Source organism: Carcharodon carcharias (genome assembly GCF_017639515.1).
Source record: "Carcharodon carcharias isolate sCarCar2 chromosome 29 unlocalized genomic scaffold, sCarCar2.pri SUPER_29_unloc_1, whole genome shotgun sequence".
Classification (NCBI taxonomy): Eukaryota; Metazoa; Chordata; class Chondrichthyes; order Lamniformes; family Lamnidae; genus Carcharodon; species Carcharodon carcharias.
Genome location: NW_024470654.1, coordinates 1281599 through 1294089, shown reverse-complemented (window position 1 = coordinate 1294089; position 12491 = coordinate 1281599).

Sequence of the window (12491 nt, the reverse complement as noted above, 5' to 3'; positions counted from 1 at the left end):
GGGAATATCTATTCTGTCTCACTGGGAATATCAGTCTCCTCTCAGTGGGAGTATCAGTCTCCTCTCACTGCGAATATCTATTCTGTCTCATTGGGAATATCAGTCTCCACTCACTGGGAATATCAGTATCCTTTCAGTGGGAATATCTATTCTGTCTCACTGGGAATATGAGTCTCCTCTCACAGGGAATATCAGTCTACTCTCACTGGGAATATCAATTCTGTCTCAGTGGGAATATCAGTCTCCTCTCACGGGGAATATCTATTCCGTCTCAGCGGGAATATCAGTCTCATCTCACTGGGAATATCTATTCTGTCTCAGTGGGAATATCAGTCTCCTCTCACTGGGAATATCGATTTTGACTCACTGGGAATATCAGCCTTCTCTGACTGGGAATATCAGTCTCTTCTCACTGGTAATATCAGTCTCCTCGCACTGGGAATATCTGAATCTTCTCAATGGGAATATCTATTCTGTCTCAGTGGGAATATCAGTCTCCTCTCACTGGGGCTATCTATTCTGTCTCACTGGTAATATCAGTTTCCTCTCACTGGGAATATCTATTCTGTCTGACTGCGAATATCAGTCTCCACTCACGGGGAATATCTATTCTGTCTCAGTGGGAATATCAGTCTCCTCTCATTGGGAATATCTATTCTGTATCAGTGGGAATATCAGTCTCATCGCACTGGGAATATCTATTCTGTCTCAGTGGGAATATAAGTCTCCTCTCACTGGGAATATGTATTCTGTCTCACTGGGAATATCAGTCTCCTCTCACTGGGAAAATCTATTCTGTCTCACTGGGAATATCAGTCCCCTCTCACTGGGAATATCTGTTGTGTCTCACTGGCAATATCAGTCTCCTTTCATTGGGAATATCAGTCTCTTCTCACTGGGAATATCAGTCTCTTCTCACTGGGAATATCAAACTCCTCTCACTAGGAATATCTATTCTGTCTCGGTGGGAATATTAGTCTCCTCTCATTGGGAATATCAGTCTCTTCTCACTGGGAATATCTATTCTGTCTCAGTGGGAATATCAGTCTCCTCTCACTGGGAATATCTATTCTGTCTCACTGGGAATATCAGTCTCCTCTCACTGGGAATATCTATTCTGTAAAACTGGGAATTTCAGTCTCCTCTCACTGGGAATATCTATTATGTCTCAGTGGGAATATCAGTCTCCTCTAACTGGGAAGATCAGTCTCCTTTCACTGGGAATATCAGTGTCCTTTCACTGGGAATATCAGTCTCCTTACAGTGGGAATATCTATTCTATCTCACTGGGAATATCAGTCTCCTCTCACTGGGAATATCTATTCTGTAAAACTGGGAATTTCAGTCTCCTCTCACTGGGAATATCTATTATGTCTCAGTGGGAATATCAGTCTCCTCTAACTGGGAATATCAGTCTCCTTTCACTGGGAATATCATTGTCCTTTCACTGGGAATATCAGTCTCCTTACAGTGGGAATATCTATTCTATCTCACTGGGAATATCAGTCTCCTTTCACTGGGAATATCAGTCACCTTTCACTGGGAATATCTATCCTGTCTCACTGGGAATATCAGTCTCCTCTCACTGGAAATATCTATTCTGTCTCAATAGGAATATCAGTCTCCTGTCACTGGGAATATCAATACTGGCTCAATGGGTATATTAGTCACCTCTCACTGGCAATATCAGTCTCCTCTCACTGGGAACATCTATACTGTCTCACTGGGAATAGCAGTCTCCTCTCACTGGGAATATCAGTCTCCTTTCACTGGGAATACCTATTTTGTCTCATGGGGAATATCAGTCGCCTTTCACTGGGAATATCTATTCTGTCTCACTGGTAATATCAGTCTCCTCTCATTGGGAATATCTATTCTTTCTCATTGGGATTATCAGTCTACTCTCACTGAAAATATCAGTCTCTTCTCACTGGGAATATCAGTCTACTCTCACTGGGAATATCTATTCTGTCTCACTGGGAATATCAGTCTCCTCTCACTGGGAATATCTAGTCTGTCTCACTTTGAATAACGGTCTCCTTTCACTGGGAATATCAGTCTCCTTTCACTGGGAATAACTATTCTGGCTCATTGGGAATTTCAGTCGCCTTTCACTGTGAATATCTATTCTGCCTCACAGGGAATATCAGTCTCCTCTCATTGGGAACATCTATAATTTCTCATTGGGAATATCGGTCTACTCTCACTGGGAATTTCAGTCTCTTCTCACTGGGAATATCAGTCTCCTCTCACTGGGAATATCTATTCTGTCTCACTGGGAATATCAGTCTCCTCTCACTGCGAATATCTATTCTGTCTCATTGGGAATATCAGTCTCCACTCACTGGGTATATCAGTATCCTTTCAGTGGGAATATCTATTCTGTCTCAAAGGGAATATGAGTCTCCTCTCACAGGGAATATGAGTCTCCTCTCACTGGGAATATCAATTCTGTCTCAGTGGGAATATCAGTCTCCTCTCACGGGGAATATCTATTCCGTCTCAGCGGGAATATCAGTCTCATCTCACTGGGAATATCTATTCTGTCTCAGTGGGAATATCAGTCTCCACTCACTGGGAATATCGATTTTGACTCACTGGGAATATCAGCCTTCTCTGACTGGGAATATCAGTCTCTTCTCACTGGTAATATCAGTCTCCTCGCACTGGGAATATCTGAATCTTCTCAATGGGAATATCTATTCTGTCTCAGTGGGAATATCAGTCTCCTCTCACTGGGGCTATCTATTCTGTCTCACTGGTAATATCAGTCTCCTCTCACTGGGAATATCTATTCTGTCTGACTGCGAATATCAGTCTCCACTCACGGGGAATATCTATTCTGTCTCAGTGGGAATATCAGTCTCCTCTCATTGGGAATATCTGTTCTGTATCAGTGGGAATATCAGTCTCATCGCACTGGGAATATCTATTCTGTCTCAGTGGGAATATAAGTCTCCTCTCACTGGGCATATGTATTCTGTCTCACTGGGAATATCAGTCTCCTCTCACTGGGAAAATCTATTCTGTCTCACTGGGAATATCAGTCCCCTCTCACTGGGAATATCTGTTGTGTCTCACTGGCAATATCAGTCTCCTTTCATTGGGAATATCAGTCTCTTCTCACTGGGAATATCAGTCTCTTCTCACTGGGAATATCAAACTCCTCTCACTAGGAATATCTATTCTGTCTCGGTGGGAATATTAGTCTCCTCTCATTGGGAATATCAGTCTCTTCTCACTGGGAATATCTATTCTGTCTCAGTGGGAATATCAGTCTCCTCTCACTGGGAATATCTATTCTGTCTCACTGGGAATATCAGTCTCCTCTCACTGGGAATATCTATTCTGTAAAACTGGGAATTTCAGTCTCCTCTCACTGGGAATATCTATTATGTCTCAGTGGGAATATCAGTCTCCTCTAACTGGGAATATCAGTCTCCTTTCACTGGGAATATCAGTGTCCTTTCACTGGGAATATCAGTCTCCTTACAGTGGGAATATCTATTCTATCTCACTGGGAATATCAGTCTCCTTTCACTGGGAATATCAGTCACCTTTCACTGGGAATATCTATCCTGTCTCACAGGGAATATCAGTCTCCTCTCAATGGAAATATCTATTCTGTCTCAATAGGAATATCAGTCTCCTGTCACTGGGAATATCAATACTGGCTCAATGAGTATATTAGTCACCTCTCACTGGCAATATTAGTCTCCTCTCACTGGGAACATCTATACTGTCTCACTGGGAATAGCAGTCTCCACTCACTGGGAATATCAGTCTCCTTTCACTGGGAATATCTATTTTGTCTCATGGGGAATATCAGTCGCCTTTCACTGGGAATATCTATTCTGTCTCACTGGTAATATCAGTCTCCTCTCATTGGGAATATCTATTCTTTCTCATTGGGATTATCAGTCTACTCTCACTGAAAATATCAGTCTCTTCTCACTGGGAATATCAGTCTACTCTCACTGGGAATATCTATTCTGTCTCACTGGGAATATCAGTCTCCTCTCACTGGGAATATCAATCTCCTCTCACTGGGAATATCTATTCTGTATCAGTGGGAATATCAGTCTCATCGCACTGGGAATATCTATTCTGTCTCAGTGGGAATATAAGTCTCCTCTCACTGGGAATATGTATTCTGTCTCACTGGGAATATCAGTCTCCTCTCACTGGGAAAATCTATTCTGTCTCACTGGGAATATCAGTCCCCTCTCACTGGGAATATCTGTTGTGTCTCACTGGCAATATCAGTCTCCTTTCATTGGGAATATCAGTCTCTTCTCACTGGGAATATCAGTCTCTTCTCAGTGGGAATATCAGTCTCCTCTCACTGGGAATATCTATTCTGTCTCACTGGGAATATCAGTCTCCTCTCACTGGGAATATCTATTCTGTAAAACTGGGAATTTCAGTCTCCTCTCACTGGGAATATCTATTATGTCTCAGTGGGAATATCAGTCTCCTCTAACTGGGAATATCAGTCTCCTTTCACTGGGAATATCAGTGTCCATTCACTGGGAATATCAGTCTCCTTACAGTGGGAATATCTATTCTATCTCACTGGGAATATCAGTCTCCTTTCACTGGGAATATCAGTCACCTTTCACTGGGAATATCTATCCTGTCTCACAGGGAATATCAGTCTCCTCTCAATGGAAATATCTATTCTGTCTCAATAGGAATATCAGTCTCCTGTCACTGGGAATATCAGTCTCCTTTCACTGGGAATAACTATTCTGGCTCATTGGGAATTTCAGTCGCCTTTCATTGTGAATATCTATTCTGCCTCACAGGGAATATCAGTCTCCTCTCATTGGGAACATCTATAATTTCTCATTGGGAATATCGGTCTACTCTCACTGGGAATTTCAGTCTCTTCTCACTGGGAATATCTATTCTGTCTCAGTGGGAATATCAGTCTCCTCTCATTTGGAATATCTATTTTGACTCAATGGGAATATCAGCCTTCTCTGACTGGGAATATCAGTCTCTTCTCACTGGTAATATCAGTCTCCTCGCACTGGGAATATCAGAATCTTCTCAATGGGAATATCTATTCTGTCTCAGTGGGAATATCAGTCTCCTCTCACTGGGGCTATCTATTCTGTCTCACTGGTAATATCTGTCTCCTCTCACTGGGAATATCTATTCTGTCTGACTGCGAATATCAGTCTCCACTCACGGGGAATATCTATTCTGTCTCAGTGGGAATATCATTCTCCTCTCATTGGGAATATCTATTCTGTATCAGTGGGAATATCAGTCTCCTCTCACTGGGAATATGTATTCTGTCTCACTGGGAATATCAGTCTCCTCTCACTGGGAAAATCTATTCTGTCTCACTGGGAATATCAGTCCCCTCTCACTGGGAGTATCTGTTGTGACTCACTGGCAATATCAGTCTCGTTTCATTGGGAATATCAGTCTCTTCTCACTGGGAATATCAGTCTCTTCTCACTGGGAATATCAAACTCCTCTCACTAGGAATATCTATTCTGTCTCGGTGGGAATATTAGTCTCCTCTCATTGGGAATATCAGTCTCTTCTCACTGGGAATATCTATTCTGTCTCAGTGGGAATATCAGTCTCCTCTCACTGGGAATATCTATTCTGTCTCAGTGGGAATATCAGTCTCCTCTCACTGGGAATATCTATTCTGTAAAACTGGGAATTTCAGTCTCCTCTCACTGGGAATATCTATTATGTCTCAGTGGGAATATCAGTCTCCTCTAACTGGGAATATCAGTCTCCTTTCACTGGGAATATCAGTGTCCTTTCACTGGGAATATCAGTCTCCTTACAGTGGGAATATCTATTCTATCTCACTGGGAATATCAGTCTCCTTTCACTGGGAATATCACTCTCCTTTCACTGGGAATATCTATCCTGTCTCACTGGGAATATCAGTCTCCTCTCACTGGAAATATCTATTCTGTCTCAATAGGAATATCAGTCTCCTGTCACTGGGAATATCAATACTGGCTCAATGGGTATGTTAGTCACCTTTCACTGGCAATATCAGTCTCCTCTCACTGGGAACATCTATACTGTCTCACTGGGAATAGCAGTCTCCTCTCACTGGGAATATCAGTCTCCTTTCACTGGGAATATCTATTTTGTCTCATGGGGAATATCAGTCGCCTTTCACTGGGAATATCTATTCTGTCTCACTGGTAATATCAGTCTCCTCTCATTGGGAATATCTATTCTTTCTCATTGGGATTATCAGTCTACTCTCACTGAAAATATCAGTCTCTTCTCACTGGGAATATCAGTCTACTCTCACTGGGAATATCTATTCTGTCTCACTGGGAATATCAGTCTCCTCTCACTGGGAATATCAATCTCCTCTCACTGGGAATATTTAGTCTGTCTCACTTTGAATAACGGTCTCCTTTCACCTGGAATATCTGTCTCCTTTCACTGGGAATAACTATTCTGGCTCATTGGGAATTTCAGTCGCCTTTCACTGTGAGTATCTATTCTGCCTCACAGGGAATATCAGTCTCCTCTCATTGGGAACATCTATAATTTCTCATTGGGAATATCGGTCTACTCTCACTGGGAATTTCAGTCTCTTCTCACTGGGAATATCAGTCTCCTCTCACTGGGAATGTCTATTCTGTCTCACTGGGAATATCAGTCTCCTCTCAGTGGGAGTATCAGTCTCCTCTCACTGCGAATATCTATTCTGTCTCATTGGGAATATCAGTCTCCACTCACTGGGAATATCAGTATCCTTTCAGTGGGAATATCTATTCTGTCTCACTGGGAATATGAGTCTCCTCTCACAGGGAATATGAGTCTCCTCTCACGGGGAATATCTATTCCGTCTCAGCGGGAATATCAGTCTCATCTCACTGGGAATATCTATTCTGTCTCAGTGGGAATATCAGTCTCCTCTCACTGGGAATATCTATTTTGACTCACTGGGAATATCAGCCTTCTCTGACTGGGAATATCAGTCTCTTCTCACTGGTAATATCAGTCTCCTTGCACTGGGAATATCAGAATCTTCTCAATGGGAATATCTATTCTGTCTCAGTGGGAATATCAGTCTCCTCTCACTGGACCTATCTATTCTGTCTCACTGGTAATATCAGTCTCCTCTCACTGGGAATATCTATTCTGTCTGATTGCGAATATCAGTCTCCACTCACGGGGAATATCTATTCTGTCTCAGTGGGAATATCAGTCTCCTCTCATTGGGAATATCTATTCTGTATCAGTGGGAATATCAGTCTCATCGCACTGGGAATATCTATTCTGTCTCACTGGGAATATCAGTCTCCTCTCACTGGGAATATCTATTCTGTAAAACTGGGAATTTCTGTCTCATCTCACTGGGAATATCTATTATGTCTCAGTGGGAATATCAGTCTCCTCTAACTGGGAATATCAGTCTCCTTTCACTGGGAATATCAGTGTCCTTTCACTGGGAATATCAGTCTCCTTACAGTGGGAATATCTATTCTATCTCACTGGGAATATCAGTCTCCTTTCACTGGGAATATCAGTCACCTTTCACTGGGAATATCTATCCTGTCTCACTGGGAATATCAGTCTCCTCTCACTGGAAATATCTATTCTGTCTGAATAGGAATATCAGTCTCCTGTCACTGGGAATATCAATACTGGCTCAATGGGTATATTAGTCACCTTTCACTGGCAATATTAGTCTCCTCTCACTGGGAACATCTATACTGTCTCACTGGGAATAGCAGTCTCCTCTCACTGGGAATATCAGTCTCCTTTCACTGGGAATATCTATTTTGTCTCATGGGGAATATCAGTCGCCTTTCACTTGGAATATCTATTCTGTCTCACTGGTAATATCAGTCTCCTCTCATTGGGAATATCTATTCTTTCTCATTGGGATTATCAGTCTACTCTCACTGAAAATATCAGTCTCTTCTCACTGGCAATATCAGTCTACTCTCACTGGGAATATCTATTCTGTCTCACTGGGAATATCAGTCTCCTCTCACTGGGAATATCAATCTCCTCTCACTGGGAATATTTAGTCTGTCTCACTTTGAATAACGGTCTCCGTTCACCTGGAATATCAGTCTCCTTTCACTGGGAATAACTATTCTGGCTCATTGGGAATTTCAGTCGCCTTTCACTGTGAATATCTATTCTGCCTCACAGGGAATATCAGCCTCCTCTCATTGGGAACATCTATAATTTCTCATTGGGAATATCGCTCTACTCTCACTGGGAATTTCAGTCTCTTCTCACTGGGAATATCAGTCTCCTCTCACTGGGAATATCTATTCTGTCTCACTGGGAATATCAGTCTCCTCTCAGTGGGAGTATCAGTCTCCTCTCACTGCGAATATCTATTCTGTCTCATTGGGAATATCAGTCTCCACTCACTGGGAATATCAGTATCCTTTCAGTGGGAATATCTATTCTGTCTCACTGGGAATATGAGTCTCCTCTCACAGGGAATATGAGTCTCCTCTCACTGGGAATATCAATTCTGTCTCAGTGGGAATATCAGTCTCCTCTCACGGGGAATATCTATTCCGTCTCAGCGGGAATATCAGTCTCATCTCACTGGGAATATCTATTCTGTCTCAGTGGGAATATCAGTCTCCTCTCACTGGGAATATCTATTCTGTCTCACTGGGAATATCAGTCTCCTCTCACTGGGAATATCTATTCTGTAAAACTGGGAATTTCAGTCTCCTCTCACTGGGAATATCTATTATGTCTCAGTGGGAATATCAGTCTCCTCTAACTGGGAATATCAGTCTCCTTTCACTGGGAATATCAGTGTCCTTTCACTGGGAATATCAGTCTCCTTACAGTGGGAATATCTATTCTATCTCACTGGGAATATCAGTCTCCTTTCACTGGGAATATCAGTCACCTTTCACTGGGAATATCTATCCTGTCTCACTGGGAATATCAGTCTCCTCTCACTGGAAATATCTATTCTGTCTCAATAGGAATATCAGTCTCCTGTCACTGGGAATATCAATACTGGCTCAATGGGTATATTAGTCACCTCTCACTGGCAATATCAGTCTCCTCTCACTGGGAACATCTATACTGTCTCACTGGGAATAGCAGTCTCCTCTCACTGGGAATATCAGTCTCCTTTCACTGGGAATATCTATTTTGTCTCATGGGGAATATCAGTCGCCTTTCACTGGGAATATCTATTCTGTCTCACTGGTAATATCAGTCTCCTCTCATTGGGAATATCTATTCTTTCTCATTGGGATTATCAGTCTACTCTCACTGAAAATTTCAGTCTCTTCTCACTGGGAATATCAGTCTACTCTCACTGGGAATATCTATTCTGTCTCACTGGGAATATCAGTCTCCTCTCACTGGGAATATCAATCTCCTCTCACTGGGAATATCTAGTCTGTCTCAATTTGAATAACGGTCTCCTTTCACTGGGAATATCAGTCTCCTTCCACTGGGAATAACTATTCTGGCTCATTGGGAATTTCAGTCGCCTTTCACTGTGAATATCTATTCTGCCTCACAGGGAATATCAGTCTCCTCTCATTGGGAACATCTATAATTTCTCATTGGGAATATCGGTCTACTCTCACTGGGAATTTCAGTCTCTTCTCACTGGGAATATCAGTCTCCTCTCACTGGGAATATCTATTCTGTCTCACTGGGAATATCAGTCTCCTCTCAGTGGGAGTATCAGTCTCCTCCCACTGCGAATATCTATTCTGTCTCATTGGGAATATCAGTCTCCATTCACTGGGAATATCAGTATCCTTTCAGTGGGAATATCTATTCTGTCTCACTGGGAATATGAGTCTCCTCTCACAGGGAATATGAGTCTCCTCTCACTGGGAATATCAATTCTGTCTCAGTGGGAATATCAGTCTCCTCTCACGGGGAATATCTATTCCGTCTCAGCGGGAATATAAGTCTCATCTCACTGGGAATATCTATTCTGTCTCAGTGGGAATATCAGTCTCCTCTCACTGGGAATATCTATTTTGACTCACTGGGAATATCAGTCCCCTCTCACTGGGAATATCAGTCCCCTCTCTGACTGGGAATATCAGTCTCTTCTCACTGGGAATATCAGTCTCCTCGAACTGGGAATATCAGAATCTTCTCAATGGGAATATCTATTCTGTCTCAGTGGGAATATCAGTCTCCTGTCACTGGGAATATCTATTCTGTCTCACTGGGAATATCTATTCTGTCTCACGAGGAATATCAGTCTCCTCTCACTGGAAATATCTATTCTGACTCACTAGGAATATCAGTCTCCTGTCACTGGGAATATCAATATTGGCTCACTGTGAATATCAGTCTCCTCTCACTGGGAATATCATTTTCCTCTCACTGGGAATATCTATACTGTCTCACTGGGAATAGCAGTCTCCACTCACTGGGAATATCAGTCTCCTCTCACTGGGAATATCAGTCACTTCTCACTGGGAATATCACTCTCCTCTCACTGGGAATATCTATTCTGTCTCGCTGGGAATGGCAGTTTCCTCTCACTGGGAATATCAGTCTCCTCTCAATGCGAATATCTATTCTGTCTCACTGGGAATATCAGTCTCCTCTCACTGGGATTGTCAGTAGCCTTTCAGTGGGAATATCTATTCTGTCTCACTGGGAATATGAGTCTCCTCTCACAGGGAGTATCAGTCTCCTCTCACTGGGAATATCAATTCTGTCTCAGTGGGAATATCAGTCTCCTCTCACAGGGAGTATCTATTCCGTCTCAGTGGGAATATCAGTCTCATCTCACTGGGAATATCTATTCTGTCTCAGTGGGAATATCAGTCTCCCCTAACTGGGAATATCTATTCTGTCTCAGTGGGAATATCAGTACCCTCTCGCTGGGAACATCAGTCTCCTCTCACTGAGAATAACTATTCTGTCTCAGTGGGAATATCAGTCTCCTCTCCCTGGGAATATCAGTCTCCTCTCACTGGGAATATTTTTTCTGTCTCACTGGGAATATCATTCTCCTCTTACTGGGAATATCAGCCCCCTTACACTGGGAATATCTATTCTGTCTCACAGGGAATATCAGTCTCCTCTCACTGGGAATGTCTATTCTGTCTATTGGGAATATCAGTCTCCGCTCACTGGGAATATCAGTAGCCTTTCAGTGGGAATATCTAATCTGTCTCAGTGGGAATATCTGTCTCCCTTAACAGGGAATATCAGTAGCCGTTCAGTGGGAATATCTATTTTGTCTCACTGGGAATATCAGTTTCCTCTGACTGGGAATATCAGTCTCTTCTCACTGGGAATATCAATCTCCTCTCACTGGGAATATCTATTCTGTCTCAGTGGGAATATTAGTCTCCTCTCACTGGGAATATCAGTCTCTTCTCACTGGGGAATATCTATTCTGTCTCAGTGGGAATATCAGTCTCCTCTCACTGGGAATATCTATTCTGTCTCACTGGGAATATCAGTCTCCTCTCACTGGGAATATCTATTCTGTAAAACTGGGAATATCAGTCTCCTCTCACTGGGAATATCTATTATGTCTCAGTGGGAATATCAGTCTCCTCTAACTGGGAATATCAGTCTCCTTTCACTGGGAATATCAGTGTCCTTTCACTGGCAATATCAGTCTCCTTACAGTGGGAATATCTATTCTATCTCACTGGGAATATCAGTCTCCTTTCACTGGGAATATCAGTCTCCTGTCACTGGGAATATCAATACTGGCTCACTGGGTATATTAGTCTCCTCTCACTGGCAATATCAGTCTCCTCTCACTGGGAACATCTATACTGTCTCACTGGGAATAACAGTCTCCTCTCACTGGGAATATCAGTCGCCTTTCACTGGGAATATCTATTTTGTCTCATGGGGAATATCAGTCGCCTTTCACTGGGAATATCTATTCTGTCTCACTGGGAATATCAGTTCTCCTCTCATTGGGAATATCTATTCTTTCTCATTGGGAATATCAGTCTACTCTCACTGAAAATATCAGTCTCTTCTCACTGGGAATATCAGTCTCCTCTCACTGGGAATATCTATTCTGTCTCACTGGGAATATCAGTCTCCTCTCACTGGGAATATCAATCTCCTCTCACTGGGAATATCTAGTCTGTCTCACTTTGAATAACGGTCTCCTTTCACTGGGCATATCAGTCTCCTTACACTGGGAATAACTATTCTGGCTCATTGGGAATTTCAGTCGCCTTTCACTGTGAATATCTATTCTGCCTCACAGGGAATATCAGTCTCCTCTCATTGGGAACATCTATAATTTTTCATTGGGAATATCGGTCTACTCTCACTGGGAATTTCAGTCTTTTCTCACTGGGAATATCAGTCTCCTCTCACTGGGAATATCTATTCTGTCTCACTGGGAATATCAGTCTCCTCTCAGTGGGAGTATCAGTCTCCTCTCACTGCGAATATCTATTCTGTCTCATTGGGAATATCAGTCTCCACTCACGGGGAATATCAGTAGCCTTTCAGTGGGAATATCTTTTCTGTCTCAT